Source organism: Triturus cristatus, chromosome 3_2, assembly GCF_964204655.1.
Source record: "Triturus cristatus chromosome 3_2, aTriCri1.1, whole genome shotgun sequence".
Classification (NCBI taxonomy): domain Eukaryota; kingdom Metazoa; phylum Chordata; class Amphibia; order Caudata; family Salamandridae; genus Triturus; species Triturus cristatus.
Window position 1 is genome coordinate 182936466 of NC_140584.1, and position 26157 is coordinate 182962622.

The 26157-nt window shown below is 46.7% G+C and overlaps 1 long non-coding RNA gene across 1 annotated transcript; it reads left to right on the plus strand.

Annotated features, from left to right (window-relative positions):
• Nucleotides 1-813: 813 nt before the first annotated feature.
• On the plus strand, nucleotides 814-25897 carry LOC146856977 (uncharacterized). The gene is made up of 3 exons (XR_014979840.1): nucleotides 814-906; nucleotides 1241-1304; nucleotides 25192-25897. It is a non-coding gene; the product is annotated as an uncharacterized LOC146856977 (long non-coding RNA).
• The last annotated feature ends 260 nt before the right edge of the window (nucleotides 25898-26157 follow it).

Here is a 26157-nt window from a genome sequence, read left to right on the forward strand (position 1 = left end):
ACCATCCCATATGTATTGCTATGTCAGGATGCAATGATACATTGGAGCACCGTGCACTACACAATAGTTACTATTACCGTCCTTAGTGCCTTACGATGCATTGATACAGTTTGAAAACTGCGTGTACTATAAGCTCTAGGAGTTAGGGTGATATAGTAGAATCAATAATTTGTACTGACTATAACATGTATGTCTTTGCCAGAATGACTTGGATATTGTCATTACATGAAAACTTCAGCACGATTATGAATATCACATGTACAATTTTGTCAGTTTGCCTTGGATATTGTCAGTACAAAATATATTCTGTTCCATCACAATGCGAAGTCCATAATATTTGAGGAATGTAGGGGATACATGGAGTCCTTGTAAGGGGCTGAACAGGGATCCCTCCAAGGCAGATATTGCTTCTATTGTGTGAGATTGACTTTCCTGTAGTGCCATTGACATCATCCATATATGATGTTCACATACTCACTGTCCATATATTGTATTTTATTGTAATTGCATTTATATAGCGCTTACTACCCCTGACAAGGAGTCAAAGTGCTTTTTCGGAGGTTAGCACGCTACTCCAGAACCCACATATGACACACACGATTGTTTATCAATATGAATGTGAACTTGTATCCACATATGATATACTCAATAGGTTGCCGTTATGGATGAGGATTTGGTGCCATGCCTTTCATTATAAAGGTAACCGGGTAGTCGGGACATCCAAGATCGCTGGCGCGGTTTGCGGTCTTGTGTTCAATCAGGACCCCAGGCGATAAGAACATGCTTCTCCCAGCACGTCCTGTTTGTCTTCCAGTATCGGATGCAGACACGATGAACATACCTCGCTGCTGTGTCTTGACGAGCCATTGGATTGTGATAGACAATCGCTGTCTATACAGCAATAAGGTAAGAGGGTGACCATTTGAGGACCCTCAGGTGATATTTTAGCTATTATTTTAACACACAGAGTATAAAGGAACACTTAATGGTGTTTGAATACTGGTGGGTTCACTGCCTTTGTTTATATTATTGAGAGGGGCTGTCCAACATGTAAGTGATATTGAGAAAGTTTACGGGCAATAGCCATTACAGTGCCTAGCCCTTGAGGTTTTAGCATACAATTAAGTTGTTTGCATAGATATGCATTACTCTCCCCTGTGGATTTGCATTTTAGATATGGGATACTAGCAGAAGTACCCATATTTTTGAGTCTTTAATATGGTTAGTTTATTGGTTTTAGATGGGATCTAGAGGCCAACTATCATTGACCAACCCAGCACATGAACTATGAACATTCCTTGGAGGTAGGTCTTGGATCATTAAGTAATGTTTCATTAGAACAGATATATCTGATGCACATAGTAAATTAGTCTCTCTCTCTACATTGTGCCCCGATAGATACTGTGCCAGAAGGCACGTTTTTGTCTTGAAGAGACCTTTGTAAATTGCATGTAGGGTCGAAACTTCAACGATTTTAAAGGGATTGTCTGTTACTCAATCACACTGAAGACAGGAATCAGTGAATACTTTTCGAACTGTTGAGTGTCTATGGAAACTTTGAGACATCCCGCTTGAACATGTGTATCATTGTAAATCATGCACACCACTGTACCTTTGAGCACCGCACCGTCTGCACTAAATGTATTTATGTGTGAAAAACTATACCCATTTTGGAGAAAATATTGAGTTAAATGTTTTCTGTGTCAAAAGAGAGAGTTGCATTCATCGAATAAGAAAAAAGTCCTACAGAACCATTTTGTTTGTTTTCACTTTTTACCGTGGTGCCGTTATTGGGGATAAGGGTTAGGTCCTGTGTATTGTTATACCTACCATGTCTTATTCCTTTAGGACAGGCCAAAGATTAAATAACCATTAATACAGGAATGTCTTCTAAAATGTGATTTCCTCATCAGACGGGCTGTGTATTTGTGGACATGAATCCTGCATACCCTACTGCTGTAACAAGAAACCACTCATTTACTCAGAGATGACTGTGGCCCCTGCCGAAATTGCTCCTCACCCTTTATGGAATAACTAATTCCTAGAGAGCACTGTGATGCCCATCTTTCCATCCATAAATTCACCCATCCACATTCTCTCCCCTGCATCCAACCAGCCACACCCTTGCTCTTCCCATTTATTTATGCATCAACAAACCATACACCCAGACCTATTCATGTATCCATCAATCCATTCAACTGTGCATCCACACATGTATGTATCTATCTCTTGACCCACACCCAAACATTAATCCACTAATCCACCAGTCCATCTGTCTGTCCCCGCGGTTAGTTAGGAGCTTCCAGGACTGCTCCTTTTCTACTGCTGCCTATACCTGATGTTACCTCTCCACCCAGTCCACTCTCCCCAGCTCCCACTCCCATGCTTATTACTAAACCTACTCCTCACTCCACCATCTCTGCTAACAATTCCATACACTCCCCTACCCTTACAACACCCTCATACATGCGAGGTATGCAGCAAATGCACCTATAAAATTACTGGTCTCATCCCCAATAATAGCTTCCACCTTCTGGCTCTCATGGAGACCTGTAATAAAAACATTCTTCATTGCCAGATATAACCAATCTCCTTTCACTGAACTACAAGCTCCTAACTAACCACGTAGGGCAGAGTAAAGGATGAGGGGTTGCTCTGGACTATCTCAATTCATTCTCTCTCAAACAGGCCCGTAATTCATCCTACAACTCATTCAAGAATCTCCTCTCTAATGTGACCATGAACTCAAGCACTTAACTAGTCTGTGCCACCATCAGCCATCAGCCTAAGAAATATGTGGCTTCATTTCACTCAGATCTCCATGATCTGTCCGAACACATCATACATACCCTTCTTGATTGAGCTTTTAATCTGGGTGATCGGAATGTCTGGGGTGTGACACAACAGATAGGTGAGTCCCATTCAAAAAGCCCTGCGTCATTCCTTAGGCCTGGTCTTAGCAGGCGTAGGGAATTTGACGCAGTGAATGTGTAGAGTGACACAGTGAAATGTTATAAATTTCACTGCACCAGTTCTACATGGCGTTTTGGGTGGGATTGCCCACCCTGCATACATTTTACCTGAAGCAGGTATAATGTGGTGCAGGGCTTTACAACGTGACGCATCTCCCTAGATGCATCTCATTGTAAATGGGCCACAAAGTGGCGCAATGTTTACGCTGCTGCTGTGTCACAAAAAGTGAAGCAACGGTGGCGCAAAAGTGCCGCAAGGGGCTTGTAAATCTGCCCCCATGTTGTTATTGATCTCAGGCTTGCATTGGGCCAAAGAGGGGGTGGATATGTCATTACACATTGTCCTTTGGGTGTTTTGCCACATCTACATTTTATATTTCTCAAATACTTATTTACCAATGTATTCGCACCGGAATGTCAATTATATGTTTTAAGTCCTTCATTTCTCAATGTAGCTTGTGCAGCTTACCGAGGACCAGCTTGATTTTCGCTCGCTGTAGATTATTACACTTGCTTGAATTTGCAGAGGTGTGAAAGCTGTAGTTTGCAAAACTGGTGTCGATTTTTTTTCCACACGTGTATGCCTACTCTTTCATTTCATCCAGAAGGTGTTAAGCCACAGATCTATTTTTGTCATGAAGATTATTCTCCGTTTTTTGTCACTGCTTTGAATTTTTGTTGCGCATTGCTCTCTTTCATCTCATCAGTCTGACTGAGACTACGCAGGTACCTCTGCTTTTGATTTGACAACTTCCTGGGTTTATCGTGAAGGGCTTTGCAGACAGCGTCACTACAGCTGTCCGGTGGAGCCTTGTAAATGTCCTTTACCGCGACTCATATTTATTCATGAGCTGGCGCAATACATTGAAATGCCTATGATATGCTCGGAGGCTTTCTGCTTCCCACCTCATCCGTGGCTGCATTCTTTTGGTTCTTATGTTTGCATTTCAGATGCCCGAGTTGAGCACTGCTGAGATTTGTAGGTTTGTTCTGAGTGTCAAGTTGCGCATGTGTTCTTCTCTTTATTCACTGTTCTATTTTTTAGCTGCTTTGGTTGTGGCACAGATTGAATTTGAGATGATTAGAGCGGTGGCATTGTGGACTAACTTTGATGACAGTGTTTACGTTTGCTTGCATATAAGTGAACATATAATCTATAGGTGTACTATCCACATTGAACGAATCGCCTCATGTTGTACCATAAAGAAGCGAGCTGTATGTCTCTGCACACAAATACAATCTGTGAGCCTCTTTCTTTGTAGGTTTGAGATTATGGCTGTTCCGTTAGCAATGAACAGTGTGTGGATTTTTTTTATATACTGTAGTTGCTTACGTCTTAGAGATGACCTTTATTTCTCCGTGGATTGATGCCTTTAGATTTCCATTTGTTAGGGTGTTTCCCCTAGTTTGATAAGGTAGATGTATCTCACTGTTGCATGGGTGGTCTTCCTGTTGTAGCAGTGGTTATGGCAAATCCCCGTTATCCATATGCAAAGATTACTTGCACTGCATTTTAATGTTGATATGTATTTGGTTAAATGGCTTGAGTTTTCAGGGGAAGAAAGTCCAGCTCTAAATTTGCAGTCCGCCTTTCTGCACCTAATAGAAAAACATGTTATGTCTCAAAGACAGTGATAATAATGAAGCAGTGTGGGATGGGGTTTGCACAGTGCAACTCATTGGCACTAGCATAACGAAACTTGAGGGGGCTCTCCTGCCAACTACATGGAGGGGCCCCCCTCGGGACTCAGTCATGAGCTCTCAGGCCAGGGTACTGTCATGAGGGGGCCGCTGAAACTTGGGGGCCCATCGCACCACGGAGGATGTGGGGGGCCTATGTTACGCCGCTGATCATTTGTGCAAATTCAAGTACAAGCTGCATTCCAGTTAATGGACCTTTATCTCAAATTGAGGCTTAACATAAACTTTTCAACAGTACATCAATGATTGTGAAGTACAGGTGATGAAAGCCGACATAACGGCATTGCAGCGCAAATCAGAAAATACTGGAGATGCTCTTGTTGCAATAATGTCCGCTTTTGGGATTCCCTGAGCGCTCTGAGGGTCCCAATATGGAACTCTTTCGCAAGACATGGCTGATGGAGACAGTGTTGGCTGGTAGGATTGTGAAATTGTTCTCTGTCGAGTGGAGCCACCGCCTACTGGGACAGCTTCTCCCAACAGGAGCGTGCCCACGTCCAGTGATAGCCCAAGTACTCCACTACACAGAAATAGACCTACTCTTACAACTGTTCCGAAAACAGGAACTCTGGTACTTTGAGAACTGTGAAATTTCCGGACTACACTGGGAAAGTGCAACACCGTAGTACTCGTATGCCAGCATGACAGAGCAACTACACCATTAGGGGATACAATACGCTCTTCTGTTCCCAACCAAGCCTCGGGGTTTTGAATACAGATACTACCCACTTCTTCACATCCCCGGAGCATACGTGGACTTGAATGTATGGCAAGGCCATGGCGGAACATCCGGTACAGTCCTGGGCCTGTGAGAGTTGGTTGACCCACGAGCTGAAAAGATACCTTCCCTGGAGGCCACTATCCAGGCCAACAACTGAACAGATGGCCAAGGAACAAGCATGGGCTGTGGAGGGAGTACTGCTGCCCGCACATAATCCCTTTGAGTTCCAAAACTCTGACGGGACCTCTGACACTGGTTTCAAATACCAGTGGCACTGTAGTTTCTACCAGTAATCAACTTCATGGCCACATACTGACACCTCAAATGGTGGACGACCTGCAATGCTGAACTTGGGCAAAACCTTCCTAAGCGGTAAGACTAGTGGCGATTGTAAATGCCCTGTCGCTCTTTTGGTGACATTAAAGTGAGGGGGTACAGGGGCCCACTAGTATGGGAGTTTCAAATGACCCGGATCACACCTTCACTTGCTGCCCATGCCCCAGTGTACCGTAAAGGACTTGAAATCTAAATTGCAAATTGTTAATATTTTGGTTATACAGCATTTTCCAATGTTGCAGAAAATGAGGTGTTAGCTCAGCATAGTGAGTGGGTGTAGGGTATGTTGCTGTTGGTTTTGTTGATATTCTTTGGAATCTGGAGTTGCCTGTGTCAAGTACTTGCAAGCCCGATGGACTAACTACACTCACACATGCACAGGGATAGAGCTGAGAGTGATCCTGCCCTAGGGGACCGAGTGCCTGGGGTTCAGGACCTTCTCCTCAAACGTTTCGATACAAGGGCCACATGTGTACACCTAACAAGACCTTAACCCCTCAACACAACCTACTGACCTGGAACGTGAGCGGGGTGGCCACATTGATTATGCACTGCCGGGTCAACACCTACCTTAAACTGCATCATGAGCAAGTGGTGATTCTTCAGGAAACACACCTAACACAGACAGAATTGCTAAGCCTGCATACGAAATGGAGGGGGCAGGTATATGGCACCACAGTCTTGACCAATGTCAAAGGGATTCTCATCTGGATTGTCCTAGGAGTCCTGTTGGTCCAAGAATCTCACAAGGTTGACCTAGAGAGCAGTTATGTTGTGCTTGAGGGACGACTAGAAGGAAAGCCCTTGGCAGTAGTAGCTATTTATGCTCCCACTGTGACCCAAACTTCATTCAAAGACATGCTCACACTTGTCCTGCTGCGTGACCCCCCACACTTTTACCATCTGGGGTGGAGATTTCAATTGTGTCTTGGATATGGAAAAAGATCGGTCAACCCCCTCACTGGCAGGAGAGACTTGCAACAGAACAGCAATACATCTCCAGGAGTGGCTGTCCAACCAAGTAATGTGTGATGTGTGGCAACTGCAACACCCGGAGAGACACAAGCCATCCTTTCACTCCCCTGTACATGATGTTCACACCTGCTTAGATATGTTTGTATGTAGCTCACCATTAGCCCCCCTTATACACCACTTGGAATATCTGACATGCACACTTTCCGATCACTGCCCGTTGCTGCTCTTGGTGTGCTGGGGCCATGCTCACCCAAGCATTCCAACGTAGAAACTACACGCTCCTTGAGCCTCCATTTCGAGAAGACTTGGCTGTGCAGTTGACATGATGCTTTGACCACGATTCTGACTCCATGGCTACTCGGGCACTGGAATGGGAGGCACACAAAGTGGTGGTGAGGAGACACTGTATTGGAACCACATGGGGGATAACGGACATATTACGTAAAGAGATACTAGCCAAGGAGCAGGAAATGAGGTGGCTTGAGAACGTCCAACCACGTCCTACTATCGACATTGCACACTTACACCAGTTACACCAGGAAAACAGTGAACTGGAAATGCATCTAGGGTGCCTTGTTTACAAGCAACAACTCACCAGACTCCAAGGGGAGGGAGATCGCGCAGGGAGGATATTTCTACATTCATGTCCACCTATTGGAGTATTTCGTGCAGACCACGGCACGATCCTCAATACCCAGGAGGATATTAATGCCACAATTGTGAACTTCTATAGCTCCCTCTACTCTATTGGGGTGGGTCTTTCCTTGCCTGCTCTGCTAGATTTCCTGCAGGATATACTGCTCCCACGCCTAAATGTGGCACAGCAGGCTGACCTGGATGCACCCCTCCAGATAGACGAGATTTGTGCAGCCATATCACAACTTGTTCACAATAAAACCCCGGGCACTGACAGCCTCCCCATAGAGTATTACCCTATGTATAGTACTACTCTAACACCTAAGCTTTTGGAGGTTTACAACGAGGTTCACGCCTGTGAACACCTACCGGACATGCTCCGGGAGGCCCTGCTAGTGATGCTCCCAAAGTCAGGCCTGTGATCTACTCGATGTTTGATCTTCTAGACCACTCTCCCTTTTGAACCTGGATTACAAACTTCTAGGAAATGCTTTTGCAAATAGGCTACTCCCCTTACTTAGTACCTTAGTACATGTGGATTAAAATGGATTCATACCTTGCTGCAAAACATCTCCCAATGACCGCCGACTACTGCGGCTGCTGAGGGCTGACCTGGAGTCTACGGGTATGCTGGTTGCGGTGTTGCTTGACACCGAAAAACATTTGATATACTGAGCTGGAATTATCTGTTTGCGACAATAGAGGTAATGCAGTTGGGTCCAGGTTACATCGGTTGGCTCAAAGCCCTCTATAGGAGACCAGAGGTGAGGGTCAAGGCTGGTTCGTTTGTCTCTGAGAGAGTGGATATTTGCTGCCCCTTATCCACGCTGATCTTTGTCTTGCCATGAAGCCGTTGGCCTGTCGGCTGCGTACTCGGGTAGATGAATGGGGGGTGGGGTTGAGGCTACAGGTGCCCATCATGTTGTCTCTTTATATGCAGATGACACCCTAATTTATCTACGGGACACTGACACCTTGTTGCCACAGTGATGTCCCTGTTGGACGATTTTGGTGAGATGTCAGGATTAAAAGTGAATTTGTGCTAAATCCTGTCAGTTTCCCCTCCATCCCATCTGCGAACCTGATAGAAGCGCTCTATCCAGGGGCTGGCTTCAGTGGAAATATAACTCTTTTAAGCATCTGGGGATACAGGTCCACCATTCAAATGTAGTCCTGGTCGAGGGAAACATACACAAAGTGCTTGGATCAACGTACAGGTCGCAGCTATTCTGGACATCTCTCTCCCTCTCTCCACTGGAGAGGGTGGCCATATCTGAGATGTTGGTGCTTCTGTGGATGCTACATTTCTTGACCCTCCCACTCTTGCTCCCTAAACAGTTCTTCATGGACCTCAATTCACTATTTGTGGAACTGATTTGGGGTACAGGTAGGATCAGGGTGGCCCTCTACAAACGAAACAGTCCCCCAAAGGAAGAAGGTCTGGGAGTGCCCAACTTTCAGTGGTACTAAGTGGCGGCCAAGGTACAGTGGCCAATACAGTGGCTAGAAACAGCTGCATGTGGGGAGGGGGCAATGGTTCGGCACCTGCTGGTTGGGACTCACATGTACACTTGACTGACGACCCCTGGACCCAGTGTCCCAGGTGAGTCGCAGCAAATGAAAGTTGCCAGAAGCAGCTGACAGAAATATGTCTTGGGTCCAGAGACACCCTGTATTCTCCCTTGATACTGGTATGGAAGATGGCGAGTCGCCAGGAGACTGTCAGACATCACAATGTGACATCCTGGAAGGGAGACAGGAGTGAAACGGGTTGGAGATTTTTATACTGATGGTGTGTTTCATCCATTCCACATATCAGCCAGTCAATTTTTGACCTATGGTGCAGTACAACAAGCGCTAGTATTGCACTGGGGGCAGGAGCACATGGAACCCAAGGTGGTAACCCCTCTATACATGACGCTGTCATATAGTGGCACACACAGAGTCAGTACAGCACCAAATGTGCAACACTCCTGAGTCACAAACAGAATCTGGATGTCAAGCCTAGAGAGAGATGGGCAGAAGTCCTCAGATCTCCACTGGTGGATAAAGAGCGGACCCAAGCCCTGCAACAGGTTAAGGCAGTCTCTTGAAATTCTGAATTTCAGTTTATCCAATTCAACTACCTACAGCAGACATACCTTAAACCCCACCTTATCTCATGCATGTTCCCTAATGTCAACCCAGGGTGCCCTAGATGCGGAATATTAGATGCAGGTTTTCTGAAGATGGTCTGGGAGTGCCCGGCGGTAGAGCAGGAATGGAAGGAGGTGACGAGATTTACATTCTCCCTGGCTGATAGTGTAGTCTTACCCACTCCCGAATCCTGCTTGGTAGGTATTTATCCAAGGGTTAAAGGTAACATATATTTGCATAGGTTCTTAGAGCTGGCATGGATGTATGATAATACATCGCAAACGTTAACATCACATGCCACGACATCGCAGTTGTCACATCGCATGTTCTTTTACATCGCAAGTATCCACAACGCAAACCATTACATCGCATTTCCATTGAAATGCATACAAAATACATTTACAACGCACACAAACACCCCGCATGCTTTGACTTCGCGATTTTTACCCCTATGCCCCCTCCCCTAAACCCGAAATTCTAAAACCATTAATTACTACCTTACATGAGGACCCCCAGACCCGACCCTAAACCCTGAAACCTAAAACAGTACTTTACAGTACGACCCCCTAACACTTCCCTAAACCCTAAGCCCTAAACCCTAATACAGTACCCTATAGTAAGACCCCCTGACACTACCCTCAACCCTAAGCCCTAAGCCTACCCTACACTACAACCCCCTAACACTTCCCTAAACCCTAAACCCTAAACTAGGAATTAGGAATTCAGTACCCTATAGTAAGACCCCCTGACAGTACCTTCAAAACTAAGCCCTAAGCCTACCCAACAGTATGACCCCCTAACACTTCCCTAAACCCTAAGCCCTAAGCCCTAAATTACACTCTAAGCACAATCCCCCTTACCTCTCTCTCCTTGCAGTATCTCTTCCTCGCCTCTGTCCCAGTGCTTGTCCGCCTCTGCAACGGTGCTCCGCCTCGTGTCCATTACATGCGTTTTAAAAGCGCATGCGATGTAATGGAATGCGTTGTAATGTGTACGTGTTGTAACGTCGCTTGCGTTGTTACGCATGCGATGTAAAGGCACGCGTAGTAATGCCAGAGTTGTAATGGGTGTTCGCCAGCTGGCATTTGTGCTGTACAAATGCCAAATTGCAATAGTATGAAAATCGCCAGCCCCTCCAGGCAAAATGGTCTGGTTCTGCACTTTGTTGCAATGGGCAAAAGGAGAGGTGGCAGTAATGATGGAGACCCGTGGGAAATGGGTGCTATTCAGGGACTCACAGTATGGGACATGTATATACGGAAACTGGGGGCGAAGTTCTTGGAGGCTAAAGATGATGTTAGACCCCGTAGATACTCGATTGTACATTCATGGTGGAGTTAGATGCAATGAAGAGGATTGATGCGGAGGCCCCGGTGTTGGTAGAAATGCTGAGCTGCATTACACATGAAGGCGTTCATCCTGAGTTTATTGTTGGGGGACGGTAGAGGTCATTGGTCTCCGTGGGGATGCCGTTTGTTGCACGACGGAATCAGTAGGACTGTTACCAAAGGAATCTGAGTGTTCTTATAGTAATCATGTATTGCTTTGTTTGGAGGGGCGGGCATATGAAGACAGTTATAACGGGACTCCAACTTGTTGTTTCTTGTTTTGAATTGAAATGGCAATAAAAAGATGGGGAAAAAACAATGGCAAATCTAATGTGAAATCACTAACCATGGTCAACCTTTATGTAGAAATCTCACTTCCTATATAAGTATATGAGGCATAGATTAATATGCATGTTAAAACAAACAAGTAATGGCGGCAGAGAGTTACTCATACCATGCAAGTTAGTCTACAATCATGTCTTTTACTTTTCTCCCCTGAAAATGGGCAACGTTGACAAGTGTGCATTCCATCTAGTGGTAAGAGACAGTAAGCTGAAACTTCTTACTATCAACTATGTTGCTCGGGAATACAAAGACAACACAGTTTATATCTTTAATGCTAACCTTTTGAAAGAAAATTAAAAGGAAGAGCGTGTTATTTGTTTCAGGTCAAGCTGACTGTTTTTAGAACCTTTTTTGAAGAACTGTTTGTTTGTTCATAATATGACTAATGTTAAAAAATTCCTGGGAAAGTTATTTCTATGTTCCATTATGAGTCTTGTTGAACCACAACAATATTTGTTAATAGTTCAGATTGTTGAATTAGAAACTTCTATTAATAAGCATTTGTAAGTCCAATTGGTTTCTGCTTCAAATATCCAAGCTATTGACTTTGCCAATGCTCGTTTAGTCTACATGTCACCACGCATGCAACTTCATTACGCACACATTATGACACATGTGTGATGACGTGAGGGCACACAAAGCAGAATAGTGCTCATTAGTGCTCAACAGAGGCGATGCATTTCTCCTTTAAGCTTAGTAACAGCTCCACATTTCAAGGCCTTCTGGTCTACTGACCACTGGGGTCCAGAGTTGCTTTTTCTCAAGCCCTTCTGACTTTTCTCCCGCACTCACCATTCTGGGTGACTTTAACTATCACCTAGAGATAAATACTAACCCAGACACAGCCAGACTCTTGGATAATCTTGCAGCCTACGATCTCACGCAAGTAGTGTCTGAACCCACTCATCTAGCCGGGCTCATGTTAGATGGGATATTTACCAATGACCCTGACATTGCTATGATCAGGACCCTAACACTACCCTGGACAGACCATAGGGCGGTCTTTTTTGATCTAAGGACAACTAAGCTCAGTCGCCCGAATCCTAGCAGATCCGTCAGGGTGAAGATTCGGCGGTGGAATAAGATACAAGGGAAGGACTTGGAAACTGCCCTTAACTCCTGTCCACCCATCTTAGCCAGGGACAATGATGATGATGAAGCAGCTAACCAGTTTGACAACTGGATCCGGACTGCTGCAAATCATGTTGCCCCTGAAACAACAATCCTTGTTAAAAGAGGTTCGGCAACCGCACTATGGTATGGACCTGACATCAAACGTGTAAAGATTAAGTGCAGGAGAAGTGAACGGATCTGGAGATCTGATTACAGCAAGGAGCACAAAGCGACATACAATTTAAATTTAGAACAATACAAGGAGGCAATTATTGAAGCAAAGCATGTCTACTTTACTACAAAAATTGAGGCTGCCAGAAACTCCTCTAAGGAACTCTTTAAATCTGTCCAATTTTTAGTCAAACCACAACTGGCTAATCAGTTTAGACCTGATCAAGCCTTCTGGAACAAGCTGGCCACCTTCTTTCAAAGTAAAGTGCAACTGATTTATAACGACCTTCTAAACATGTCCGGTGCTATGGCCGGCTATAACACCCCACCTATGGTAGAGAGGGCAGCCCACTGCCAGTTAACCTGTTTCAAGCAGTTATCTCATGAGGAGGCCAATCACTGCCTCCTATCCATAAAGTCAGGCTCATCGAATGACCCTTGTCCCCCTGCCACATTGCACCTAGTTTCTAGAAATATATGTACATATTTAGTCCCCCTTTTAAACCAAGTCATAGAAACCGGCACATACCCTTCTGCCTGGAAAAAAGCGTGTATCAGGCCAATCCTCGAAAAGCCAGCCCTTGACCCCACTGAAACTAAAAACTATCGTCCAATCTCAGGGTTACCAGTGGTAGCTAAAATTCTTGAAAAAGCCATAAACAAGGAATTAACACAATACCTAGAATCCAATAACTTGCTTGATCTGACACAGCATGGTTTCAGGCCCCGTCACTCCACAGAGACGGCCCTGATAATGGCCACCGAGGAGATACTGAAGGTGATGGATGGGGGGGCAGAGCGGTACTCATTCTCCTAGACCTATCGGCAGCATTTGACACCGTAAATCATACGGTGTTAGTGTAGCGGCCGAGGGACATGGGAATTGAGGATGCAGCTCTGGCCCTTCTCTCCTCCGTCCTAGTAGGAAGGGTGCAGAACATTCACTGGGAGAGCCTTCAGTTCGACACCTTCCATCTCCCGTGCGGAGTACCACAAGGCTCCGCTTTGTCACCAACGCTCTTTAATATTTATGTCGCCCCACTGGCCAGTCTTATCAGGAAGCATGGATTTACCCTGATTTCGTATGCGGACGATTCCCAGCTCATAATATCGGTATCCAAACAACCAGAGACCGTGGCTTGCAGCTTTCATGCCTGTCCGATGGAAATTATGAGCTGCATGAGCGGAAAGTTCCTTAAAATAAATACCAATGAGACAGAAGTCTTGGAGTTCGGCAAAGGCCCTTCACTCTGGAACAACACCTGGTGGCCGACTGAGGCAGGTGAATGTCCCTGCCCATCCAAGAAAATTAGGAACCTTGGAGTGATCTTCGATGATCAGCTCAACTTTTCAGCTCAGGTCAACAGTTTGACCTCCTCTTGCTTCTTTCTTCTGAAAAGTCTGTGGAAGATTTTTCCCTTCATCCCGCAAGAACTTCAAAAAACTGTTGTAGTTGCGCTCTTTCTCTCAAAACTAGACTATTGTAACGCGCTCTTTATGGGCATTGACAAGTCTCAGAGGAGGAAATGACAATCTTTGCAAAATGCAGCTGCCCGACTGCTGTTAAACATTCCAAAAGGCCATTCCACCTCGGCTGGCATAAGGATGCTACATTGGATCCCCGTCCAGCAAAGAGTGGAATGTAAGGCCCTCTGTTTGGTGCACAAAGCTCTATATGGACGGGTCTCGGATGAGATCCAGAAGGTGTTCTCGTGGTATTCCCCCATAAGAACCCTCAGATCCACAAACACGGGCCTCATCCACACCCCAAATTGTGGGCTTTATAAATAAATATCCTATCCTATCCTAATAAAGACTCATTTTTTAAAAGGAGACAATAAGGGGGTGCCTAAAAACTGAAAAATTATTATTATTCAGTAGAGCCAACTTTTACTCACATTGCCATTTACTGTCCTTGGTTTTCAGGAGTTTAATATACATAGGGGGATATTCACAAGGAGCTATCGCCGAGTAAATGGCACTTTATCGCAGCCAAACTTGTGATAAATCGATCGCCCCATTCACAAGCTGGTGTAAACAGCCCACAGCACCAGTTTACCCACAATAGGAGCCATAAAAAACATCACCACAGAAGACCCCCGCAACTATCGCTAATGAGATGCAGAGTAGGCGTTCCCGTGCCCAAAGCCGCAACAACACCACTCCACAACATTCACAACGACCAGCCAGAACTGCTATAAGAACACAAAACAGGTTATAAGGCGCGCTAGCAGCAGGAAAATAACACCTGCTCTGACCTGGTGCAAAGTCGGACCACAGCCTGCACCACAAAAGGGAGACCAGCCCACAGCCACATCGGAAGGGCAACAGATGCCATGGAGCCACCGGTCATGCTGGCCGGACACCCAAGAGGGCCACAACACCCACCGCCACCACCCCAGGACCCCAACACCCACCCGGAACCCCCCCGGACCACCACAGAGCCAGAGCAGACAAAGACAGCGGACCCCCAGGAAACGCACCAGTCACACAGACCCAACACCTGACAATGTCACTGCCCACTACAGGCTCAAAAGGACAACCATCCTACGCATCCTGACCAACAACACCCAACAGGCCGACGGCACTAACACAGTGGACAACCAACATCCCACCCCACACAAAGCTGCTGGCTGTGCTGCACCTGTTGTCCCCGGGTACCCCCAACCAACAGTCGGAGGAGTCACACAGCCAGCCACATCCCAGTCCCTCACACCTGTCCTGTACATCACCATCAGCCTGGTACCCCATTCCCCATATGTCCAACATAATGCGCAGGATCCGCTGGACACCAAGCGAGGACGATATGCCATAGCTGGATGCACGCACGTGTCGGGGGAAATCCACAGCACACATGTCATACCTGTGCCCCCTGCCGACACAGCACACAATCACCGCAACAGAAAGCACACGTCTCACATCAATGTGCAGGCAACAACCGAACACCATGGAACCTCCACCAATCTCGCCACCAAATACCCAGTCACTGTGCATGATTCCTCCATCCTCCGACAGTCCATCAGCAACCAGCATCCCCAGGATGGCACCAAAGGAAATTCACAGCCCCTTGGCAAGTTCCAAATGAACACCCCACTCACCTCAACTCCACAACCATTGCAACTCACAACTCTGGCAATGCACACATCACAAAATCAAAACCAACTTGCCAAATGACATGCCCACCCACCAGACATGACAGAACAACTCACAATGGTAACCTGGGCAAGCAGTGAACATGAGCCATAAACGGCATGGCACCTCAGCCACACACTAGCCCAATGTGGGGAGAGGTGGCAACCAGGCATGTGTGAAGGAGGCAGGAGAAGCACGACTGGGAAAGCACACAATGCCAAGAGTGGCGGAGATGTGCTGGACAGACCGCAGTATACAGAACACACCCATATCCATGGTGACATACACCTCTGGTGTATGGAGTGTAGTGGACAGTGGGCACAAACATGTCGCCCCGGCCAGTGGGGGAGTTCGCGCAAATGTTTCCTGTTACGCCCCCCCCCCCCGTAAGCAGAGCGGGATACGCCAGGCCAGCGTAGGGGTGTGAATAAAAAGCACGTAGCCCTAAGCGTGGTCCACTTCCGGAAAGCCCAACGTCTCTGCGAGGGTGGCGCCTCTCACCATGCCACGAGGCCGACGCCGTCCTCGTGAGTGGAGTTGCCTGCGATTCTCTACACCTGCCATATCCTGGGCCGCTGGACCCCGAACCCGCCAGGCCCGCCCCTGCACAGCCAGGCCACACTGATCATCTGCCGAGGGTCCACCATGTGCCAGTGCAAGCTCTAAGCCCCAGTTCTGTGACCTCTGCAGCCTCCCCACACCATCGCTGGCCCCCCGGCCCACATTACTCCTTCAACATTCACATACTACACTAGCGTCCTCTTCGGCCCAGTAGATCCCATATGTGAAACTATGTCCTGAGTCCTGAATGGCAGTGACCCCAAAGCCGGGGCAGCGGCCACAGCACCAGACACCCCCGATCAGTGAGGCATAGTTCCATATGGGCATCTTGCGACACGTGGTGCCACTAACCCTGTTCAACGCCAGCTGGCAACACGTGGATGAGGGACCAGGATCACCCTGCGGACCAGTAGGTCTCACATCCAGCACCTAGTCGCGAATCACGAACGGTAGAGTCCACACCAGTGGTCGCACAGAGAGGAGTAAGAGGAAGATGCGGCTGAGTCCGGACGAAAGCCGGGTCACAGTCACGGAGGTGACCGAACACTATCATCAACCATGTTCATCGCAAGTCTGCATCCCGTGGTGCCACTGAACCTGAACTACGCAGGCCGGTGGGGCCATCCAACCTATGCCAGCGACACTCGGTGAATAGCCCTTGCTGACCGGTGCCTCAGGCCTACACTGCGGTCCATTAGGTCACACATGTGGAACTGTGTTTTGGGTAAGATGTGGAGGAATCCACACCATTGGACACGCCTCATTGCAGGCGGCATCCCCTAACTGCACTGGTGCCACTAACTCTGTGCGCAATGAGTCATGGGCACCATCTGGTTGGACCCTGGTGGCATCAGAGCCCATGGCCTGGTGGTTTTCTGCATCTTCTTCTGGCTGGACCGGACTTGGTGTCCGACATGTGTCTGTTCCATTCATCTTCACCATAGTGACTGTATCAGCGTGGGCCTGCCCTCTGCATCCTGCCCTGGGGGTACACCATCCACTGTCCTTAGAGACACTCCGCGACAAGGCCCCTTGTCATCCCGTGAACCTGCTCTGCACCCGTGACCCTGCCCCAGTGCACCGAAAGTCAGCTGCCCGTGGCGGAAGGCCCATGCAGGACAATGTGCATCTGGGCCACTAACTCTGCAGCACAAATCATGGGGCCTTTATGGTTGTATGGTTGTGTCCTTTACGATGTAGACTGTTGTCAATTTCTGACTGCACCAGGCAGCCTTTGCCAGCTGGTGTGCACACACCCCACACACATCCAACACAGGTGTCACTCAGTAAGTGTGCCTGATAATAAATGTGGCCGTGCGCACGTGCCCATAGCCATTCACACCATCTGAGCAAGTGTGTCCATGTGTTCATTGTGTCAGCTTGATGGGCACGGGCCCTGCAACATCACAGTGCGCTGTCATCTGCAGACGTTGCCATGTCACCTCAGCGTTGGCAGTGGCCCTGGACATGTAGCCCCGCACCTGCCCCCCTGCATGCCCAGGCTGCGTGTGCTGGTTCGGCGGGGGGGCAGGGCGTGGTCCGGACCTGGCCCAGTGCAAGAAGTGCGGTAAGTGTGTCTCTGTTTTGGGGTGTTGTCGCCACCAGGGCCACAGTACATGATGTTGCAATGTGGCATGTACCAGGAGGGCGGGCCCGCAGGTATGGGGACATGTAGGAGAGCTAGGACGCTCAGGGTCTTGGCACATGCATGCCAGGTGTGATGTGTATCAGTCTTGCAGATGCATGAGTCTGTTGCCTGGCCTCATTTGCAGCGGGATCCCAGCAAGCTATGGGCTGGACACCTGTGTCCGCCCTGTCTGGACCATTGGCCTACACCCAAGTGGGCGCACACCTTCGAAGGCCAGCGTCATGGTGTTGTTGGCATGGCGCTAGACATGCGTGCATGTGATGCAACTGTGCAGCGCACACAAGTGTGAGTGCCCGTGGCAGGGAGGAGCAGCTGTGTGGCAACGTGACACACAGTGAGTCCACTCATGTGTATCGTGCTGGGCATATCATCCATGATTCCCAGGGGCGCAGACGTCCCACTACACACACGACCGGCCTCTGTAAGTCTCCTGTATGCATGCAGCTGATGAAGTTACTGTAGGGATGAAAGGTCCTTTGTCTGTACTATCAGGCTGTAGCACATCTGCAGCTCCGAGCAGGAACTTGCATGTGCCCAGCACCCCCTGACAGGTTCAATAGCATTTGCTTGCAACTCCCACACTGTGCACTGCCCGGCGTGAGACCAACATGTACACATACCACACACAGTAGTCCTTGGTCATAGTTGGCGTGCGTGATATGGCCTTCACACGTACACACATAGAAGTTGCAAAACAGCATTTAAAAAAAAATTATTGTTTATGTGCAGGAAAGGTACGTAAACAATCCATGGCCTTTTGCTGTTTTCATGTGTGCTGCACAACGCAGCACACATAAAAACAGCAAAAGTGAGGAGAAATGAAACATTTCTGCTCATTGCGCCAGGGTAAGACCAGGTTTTCCCTGGTCTTAAATCTGGTGCTGCCACCTATTTACGCCTCCCTTGTAAATAGGAGGCAGCATCAGAATCAAAGGGTGTTGCGGTGGAAAACCCACAACAATACCCATTGCCCTCCCCTTTCACGCTAAGCATAGTGTGAAAGGGGGCCTTATTTACAAGGCAGCATTAAGCCACGTTAGGTAAATAAGGCGAAGCCCCTATTGCCCCAGGAACGTCCTAAAAAGTGGCGTTCCCATGACGATAGGGGCTTGTACATATACCCCAAAGTGTTTTGTTATGCTTGCGTGAGTTCATATGATTTAAAGTGGACCAGAAGGTCACGCAGCTCCGTGGTGAGAGGGGAACTCTGGTTTACCAGACCTGGATCACCCCTCTTAGACTCCTCAACAGTTGTATTGGAACATTATTAAGAAAATGAATTAAAAGCAGCTTCTGCTGCGAGGTTAGGGCTAATTGAGGAAGTCATCCAGAAAAAAAAACCGATTCATTGTTTGATAAGAGAATGCCCAGGCTTTCCTTCCAGGGAGAGGGCATGGCCTCTTTAGAGTTAGTGGATGAAATGATGTAGACCCATTGTGAACGTGGGGGCAGGGAGGCTCCTTTGTCTGTCTATGTCCTGCTTCTTTAATTCAGAAATGGTAAGCTCCACCTGCCACTAAGGTTTGAAAGAAGAGCCCAAGCAGGAGCACTCATTTCCATCATCCATCTGCACGGGAAGTGACATCACTGGATTTTCCATCATCCATCTACACAGGAATTGATATCACTCCTCCTCACACTCAGGACCTAATTAATGGCAGCCACAGGTTGGATACACAGCAAGTGTGCTACTGGCGCGCAAAAGGCAAGCCGGTCTACACCCATTTACACCACTACTGTTGTCAGAGCCAGGAACCCTGGTCCTCTGCTCTCCCACCGTTAACCCGCTGCGACCCTCCATGCCTTCAAACCAAGCCCCCACTAAACATGCTGTTACCTCGCTGAGACACACAACAACGAGGGAGGGTTCTCCTGCTCTTCCTGCAAGTTTTCATTTTCTTACCCACGTTCAACACACACTGCACCAGCAACAATAGCACCCAATACCCCCCTATCTCACACTCACACAGTCCTGCGACCACCCATGCAATACTCCACGCTCACATGCATTTGTGCAACACCGGATCACTCACTAAACGTGTCACATATTTCTGGGATCCAGACAACGACCCGGATCTTAGTTTCTTCACAGAAACCTGGCTGAACCCTGCATCAGCACCTGACATCGTCATAGCCACCCCCTGGCTACAAGATTGTCAGGTAAAACAGACTTCACAAGACACAGTCATCCTCAAGAATGGCATCAGCTGCACCACCTCAATGGACACGTCATGTAACACTCATCGTTCGGGTTTCACATCACGGCCCACTTCACCCTAGGTGGCACTCTCATCTACGGACATCATGGCCAACTTCACCAACACCATCATGACACCATCATGAACCATCATGTACTTTATCGTGCCGTTCACCCTGGACGCTAGCAATTAGATCCTACTCAAAGATCTGAACTTTCACCTAGAAGACCATGCTGATCCCAACTCAAAAAAACTCATTGAAGACCTTGGAATCTTGGGCCTCATCCAAAGAGTAAAGTGACCTACCCACTCCACTGGACACCTCCTGGACCTATTTTCACCACCTTTGACAACATCAGAGTCCACAAGCCAATACTAGACTCCTGGACAAACCAAGCCCTTGTCAAGTTCAGTATACCCATCTGGGTCCAATGTACACACACCAATGCCAGATCAGGCTACCGGAACTGAAACAACACTTATGACAAGGACTGGATAACACAGCTCTCAGCACCCACCAACCAAACACAGCAACAGCCTCCAAAAAGACATCAAGAATTCCAAAAAAGTGTCACCTCTTGACCTGACTGCCTGGCCTCCTTCTCACACATACTACAAGATCTAGACCCCAGGCCAGTTAGTAAATGGAGGATCTCAGACTGATAAAAAAACCACTGCAAACAACTGGAGTGTATATGGAGAATGAGCAAGGAACCACATGTCAAACAGGAGCACATTCAAAGGCACCCTGAGACACTACCACCAAATGATCCAGACCACCACATGTGCCCCTCTTCTGGACAGTGCCAATGCCTAGCTCCAACCGGAAGAAAGAAGTTTTCAAACTTGTGAGGGATTTCACCTCACCAGCAAACTTCTCCAAATCATTCACACCCTCACAGGACCTCTGCAACAAACTTGCTTACTTCTTCAGCAACAGAATCACCACCATTTACAGAAACTTCAGCCTGCAACCAGACCCGACAGGTCTCAATGCTAACCACATGGCCTGCGATCTGCAAATAAAAAAACACTGTCACCATGGAGTCCATCCATTCAGGGGCTCCATCGGACCCCTATCCCCATCACGCGTACTCCAGAGGAGTGCAACCCATCAGCACCATGCTTACACCCATTCTGAACTCCTCCACCACTTCTGCGACCTTCTCAGATGCTTCAAAACATGCAACTGTCCACAAATTGCTGAAGAATCCCTCCGTGGACCCTTCAATGCTCACCAACTACAAAAGATATCCCTGCTACCATTCTTAGCTACGGTCACCTCACTGACTACCTCAACAACCACCAACTCCTTGACACTATTCATTGTGGTTTCAGATCCAATCAGAGCATGGAAACAGCCCTTATCTCTGACATGGATGACATCTGCTTTACTTTGGAGCGAGGAGACATGGAGGCCTAAATCCTCCTGGCCATCTCCGCAGTGCTTGACATGTTTCCTACCCCATCCTCATCCAATGCACACATAAATCGGAATCCAAGGAAACAAACTCCAATAGATCCGCTCCATTATGACTGGAAGGAGTCAGTAACTAAGCCTTGCACTGTACCCCTCAGATGCCCGCAACCTCACCTGCAGACTTCCACAAAGATCCAGCATGATATCTACCCTGTTCAATGCATACATGATCCCTCTAGCCAGCATCATCTGCTCTCACGACATCAATGTCAACAACACTCAACTCATTCTATACTACACAGACAAAACGTACAGTACCCAGATCAAGCACAATGCCTGCATGACTGACATTGCTCAATGGATAAAGACCAACAGTAGGACGCTGAACACCAACAAGATAGAAATTGTGATCTTGGGTATCAATGTGGCACTCCACTGGGTGGCCAACAGAGCTATGACTGACATCCACCCCCATCGCTGACACCAAGAACCTCAGAATCATTAGCAATAGCAAATTCGACATGACTGCCCAAGTCAACGCCATCAACGCCTCATGATTCCATTTCCTGAAGATGCTGAGGATGATTTTCAAATGGCTCCCAACCCAGAAAATGATCCTGCATACCTTAGTCATAAGCAAGCTCGACTAGAGGGAATACCCACTATGCCGGGATCAACACAAATTTCACCTGCAACCTGCAGACCATTCAGAACTTGGTGGCCAGAATCATTCTCAACCTCCCACGCCCATCTCACATCACTCCTCCTTGCACATGCCCCACGCATATGGAAAACAAGATCCGACAGGCAAGGCTTCGCCTCATCTCTCCAAAAGCATGGAACCACATAAGAGCCTCCTTCTCACTTCTTGAATCCCGCAAGAAGCTGAAAACCTGTATTTTTGAGTAGTCCTAGGTTTGGCTAGACTCACACCTGCTTAGTGCCAGGATACCCTCCCAAGTGATAGTGCACTCTTCAAATCTGCATCGCACAATATAACATAACACCCTGCATGTTCATGTCCAGTTCCTGCCATCCACCACCCAACACTGAGCAAGAGCCAGGGTCGGAATGGCCTATAGGGCAATCAGGTAATGCCTGATAGGGACTGATCCGACAGTGCATGGCTGTTTGTGGGCTGGTTTTATGGGTTGCTGGGCAGATATTTTCTGTTGATTTCCCTATTATTAAAAAAACATTGCCTGCAGCAATATCAAATACATACAATCGTCTATACCTCACAAAACAGTTACACAGTGTGTCTTTACAAGTTAAAAATTGCCCGAATGTGCAATTTTTTCTCTAATTAAATAATGAGGCCACTTTTGTTTTAGTCCCAGGGCCTATTTTCTATCCCTGTCTGAAACTGGCAGGAGCTGGGAGGAGGGTTACTCATTCTCTGCTCGAAAAGCAGATGTTTTGACATTCAAATGCTGTGACTATTCTGTACCTCGCCGCATCAGAGGTGCTGAAAGAGCCTGCATACCACTTCTATGGACGGAGATCAGGTAAAACAGATACAACGCAGTCCTGCTGACCCATTTATTTCATGACTGTTGCTGCTGCTAGGGACCTTGAGAAGGGGAGGTTTATGCAGCACACAAGTGTTTCCCTCGTATGATAGGTGTTATTTGCTTTCCAACGTACCAGTACTACTCACATTGAAATCAAGAATGAAAGTTAGGCTTGCCTCTCGAAAGACTATAATATATAGAGTGTGATCCTCAAATTACACATGAATCACAGCACCACACAAAAATGAGTCTGCTAAGCTATTATAATTGGATTGCAGTTTGTTACAAGCAGATTTCACACTGCTCAGCTGCAGTTATGTTAAGACTCAAGGATTTTTTAATGACAATGTAAACCTTTAATCAGAAAATGACCCAGTTAGCTGCAGTAAGTGCATATTTGTTTTACCAGGACTGCAATTAGAGAATTGCCTGATACAAACATTTAGATGCAGTGAACACTTTGACCTCCTAAACTGTTCCTCGGCAGGTACATGTGGCTAGCGTTTTGTACTACATGTTGAGAACAGTCGAAAGGACACATCTCTGAATCTCATTATGGCTAGCTGAGCCTTCCATCCTTCTAGGATTGATAAAATGTGTATTACTCAGTCGGGTAATAAAAACACCTATCTTTTAATGTGCCACTTGACTGTGATAGTGAGTGATGTTTAAAAGAAAAAGTAGTCCAATTGTGTGATTATGAACCAGTGGTGTGCGAAATTTGCATAATTTGCTTTTGAGCAATTCTGCAAAATTCTGCAGAACTTCCCTGAAATACAAAACTGCCATTTACCATTGTATTTTAGCACAAAATGTGTCTTTGTGTACATTTTGATGTGGCATAATTACGGCATTTGGCATAATTGTGTGAATTCAGGAATTTTTGTATAGTAAGCTGTCAGATCTATCATCCTTCCCCCAAACCGTTTGCATTCACCACCGTTTTTGGAATTTCGTTTTTGTTGACATTAGGTCTCTGCACTGTACCACTGCTAACCAGTACTAAAGTGCTTGTGCTGTCTCCCTAAAACATGATAAAATTGGCTTACACCTGATTGGCACATTTAATTTGCATATAAGACCTAGTTTATGGAACTACATGTACCGGGTGCCTGTAAATTAAATGCTAATATTGGGTCTGCAACACTCATTGTGCCACCCATTTAAGTAGCACTTTAAAACATCTCAGGCTTGCCATTACATCCTGTATTGCAGTTTAGAACTGCCATTTCAATATGGCAAAATAAACCTTTTGCCAGGCTGAAACCTTCCTTTTAATACACATAAATCATCCCTTGGATAGACCCATTAAACCAACAGTTCACGGTCTATTGTATTTAAATGTAGGACGTGTGTTTATTTGCCATGGTAGTGAAAAACTCCTAAATTTGTTTTTCACTACATTAAGGTCTATCTCTCCCATTGGATAAAATTGGGGTAACTTATTGTATTTAATAAGTGCTAACCTTTGATTGGGAGCAGATAGAACTATCATGTTTGGACAAAGCATTTGTAATTTAAAATCCTCTTTAATGGTAAAATCATATTTTAAGTTACAATTCCGAAAATGTCACTTTTAGAAGGTTGAAAAGTACTGATCAGGTTGCACTCCTTCCCCTAATCAAATTTCATCTTTCCTATTCATGCACAGAAAAGTAGTAGTCTGTAAATGCGTGCGATCAGCTACTGTGAATCGCCCCATGTCACAGCTAGTTCAATATGACATTTACATACAATTACATGCAACTGCAAAATGAAAACGAAATAAATCCACTGTAAAAAATACGTGCTAATGAAGGCAACCAACAAAGCATTCAAGAATGGAGTGAAAAACATGAGGAGATTAGGCTGCCGGTTACAGCTTTTCAAGGTAATTCATTGAATTGTAAAGAGACACGTGGAAGGTGGTTTTAGTGGGGAGTGAAATAGATAGAGAATCAGTAGATCGGGTGATACATAAGTGTTGATGTTAACTTTGGAAGCATTGTGTATCAGGGAGGATTGAATAGGGGAATGGTGGTTTCAGCAGTTTGGGTGTTACACACAAGATGTTTTGCATCATTCACAGCAGAATGTTATACAACAGAGGCATGTTTTAGTAAGAGGGGTTAAGTAATGAGAGGGTGAGGGGTTTGTATTCAGTTATTAATTTTCGAGATTAGAGTGGGGGGCATCGAGGGTGGTGAGGCTATAGGCATTGGGTGTTGTAACATTGTTTTGTATTTTGTATAATGAAGGTTCTCACAGGAGTTGTTAGCTGAGCTGTTTCTTTTATTTGTTTTAGAGACCCCTGACGAAGAGCCTTATGGATTGAAATGCATTGGGTATTTTCTAAATGGGCCTACTCTGCTGCATGAATGACCTTGATGTGTCACCTTATAAGCCTGGATGGACATTCATGAGGCATAAAAACTAAGTTGAATAAATAATGATGGTCAATTACGCTGTCTCCGCAGTGATTATAAATACAAGGATAAATGGTGAAAAAAGAATCCTAAAAATATTGGTATCCAGTGGTTTAAATGGACAAATTCAGGAAGACATGTTTCATTGAGAAGGAATAGTTCCAATATTCGCAGTGCGACAGTTGGGTGTGCGAGCAAGGTGCCCTTTGGAATCGCTTTTAGAAGGTTGCCATATTCTTGTCCTAACCCTTTGGTGCCTGCAGTCAGTGCCCTGGGTCACATGAATGTGAATCGCTCTGCTGCTGGGTTTTGTGTATTCCCCCAGACAGTGAGGCAAAAGGGAAATACGTGTTGGCAAGATGGGCAGTCCTGCCAGACTGGCTGGGGGCTGAGTTGGTCCCTTTCCCTCTAGTACTTCAAATGAGCTTGCTTCCAGCACAAAGGAACCTTGCACTAGTCTTCTGTCACACCAGACTTCATGGAGCCTTGACAGGGTAAGTAAGGGAAGAACTTTCCAGAACCAGATGCTGGGGTAGTATAGGGAAGTCCACCACTTCAAAAACACCACCAAATATAAATATTCGACCCACATAACACCTCTCCAGTACACCTCTGAACCTGTGGACACTACAGAAGAAGGACTACCTTGTTCCCCAGAGGACTGCCCTTCCGCATAAGGTCTTCCTTGTGTCCTAAAGGACTGCACTGCTGCTTGATGTCTGCCCTGCTTTCTGAGAAAGAAGGCTGGACCTGCTCGCTTCATCTCAGGCTAAGCCTGAGGGACTTCAAGGGTAAGTTGGCTGAACTCCTGTTCTGAGGTACAGGACACAACACGCTCCAAAGTC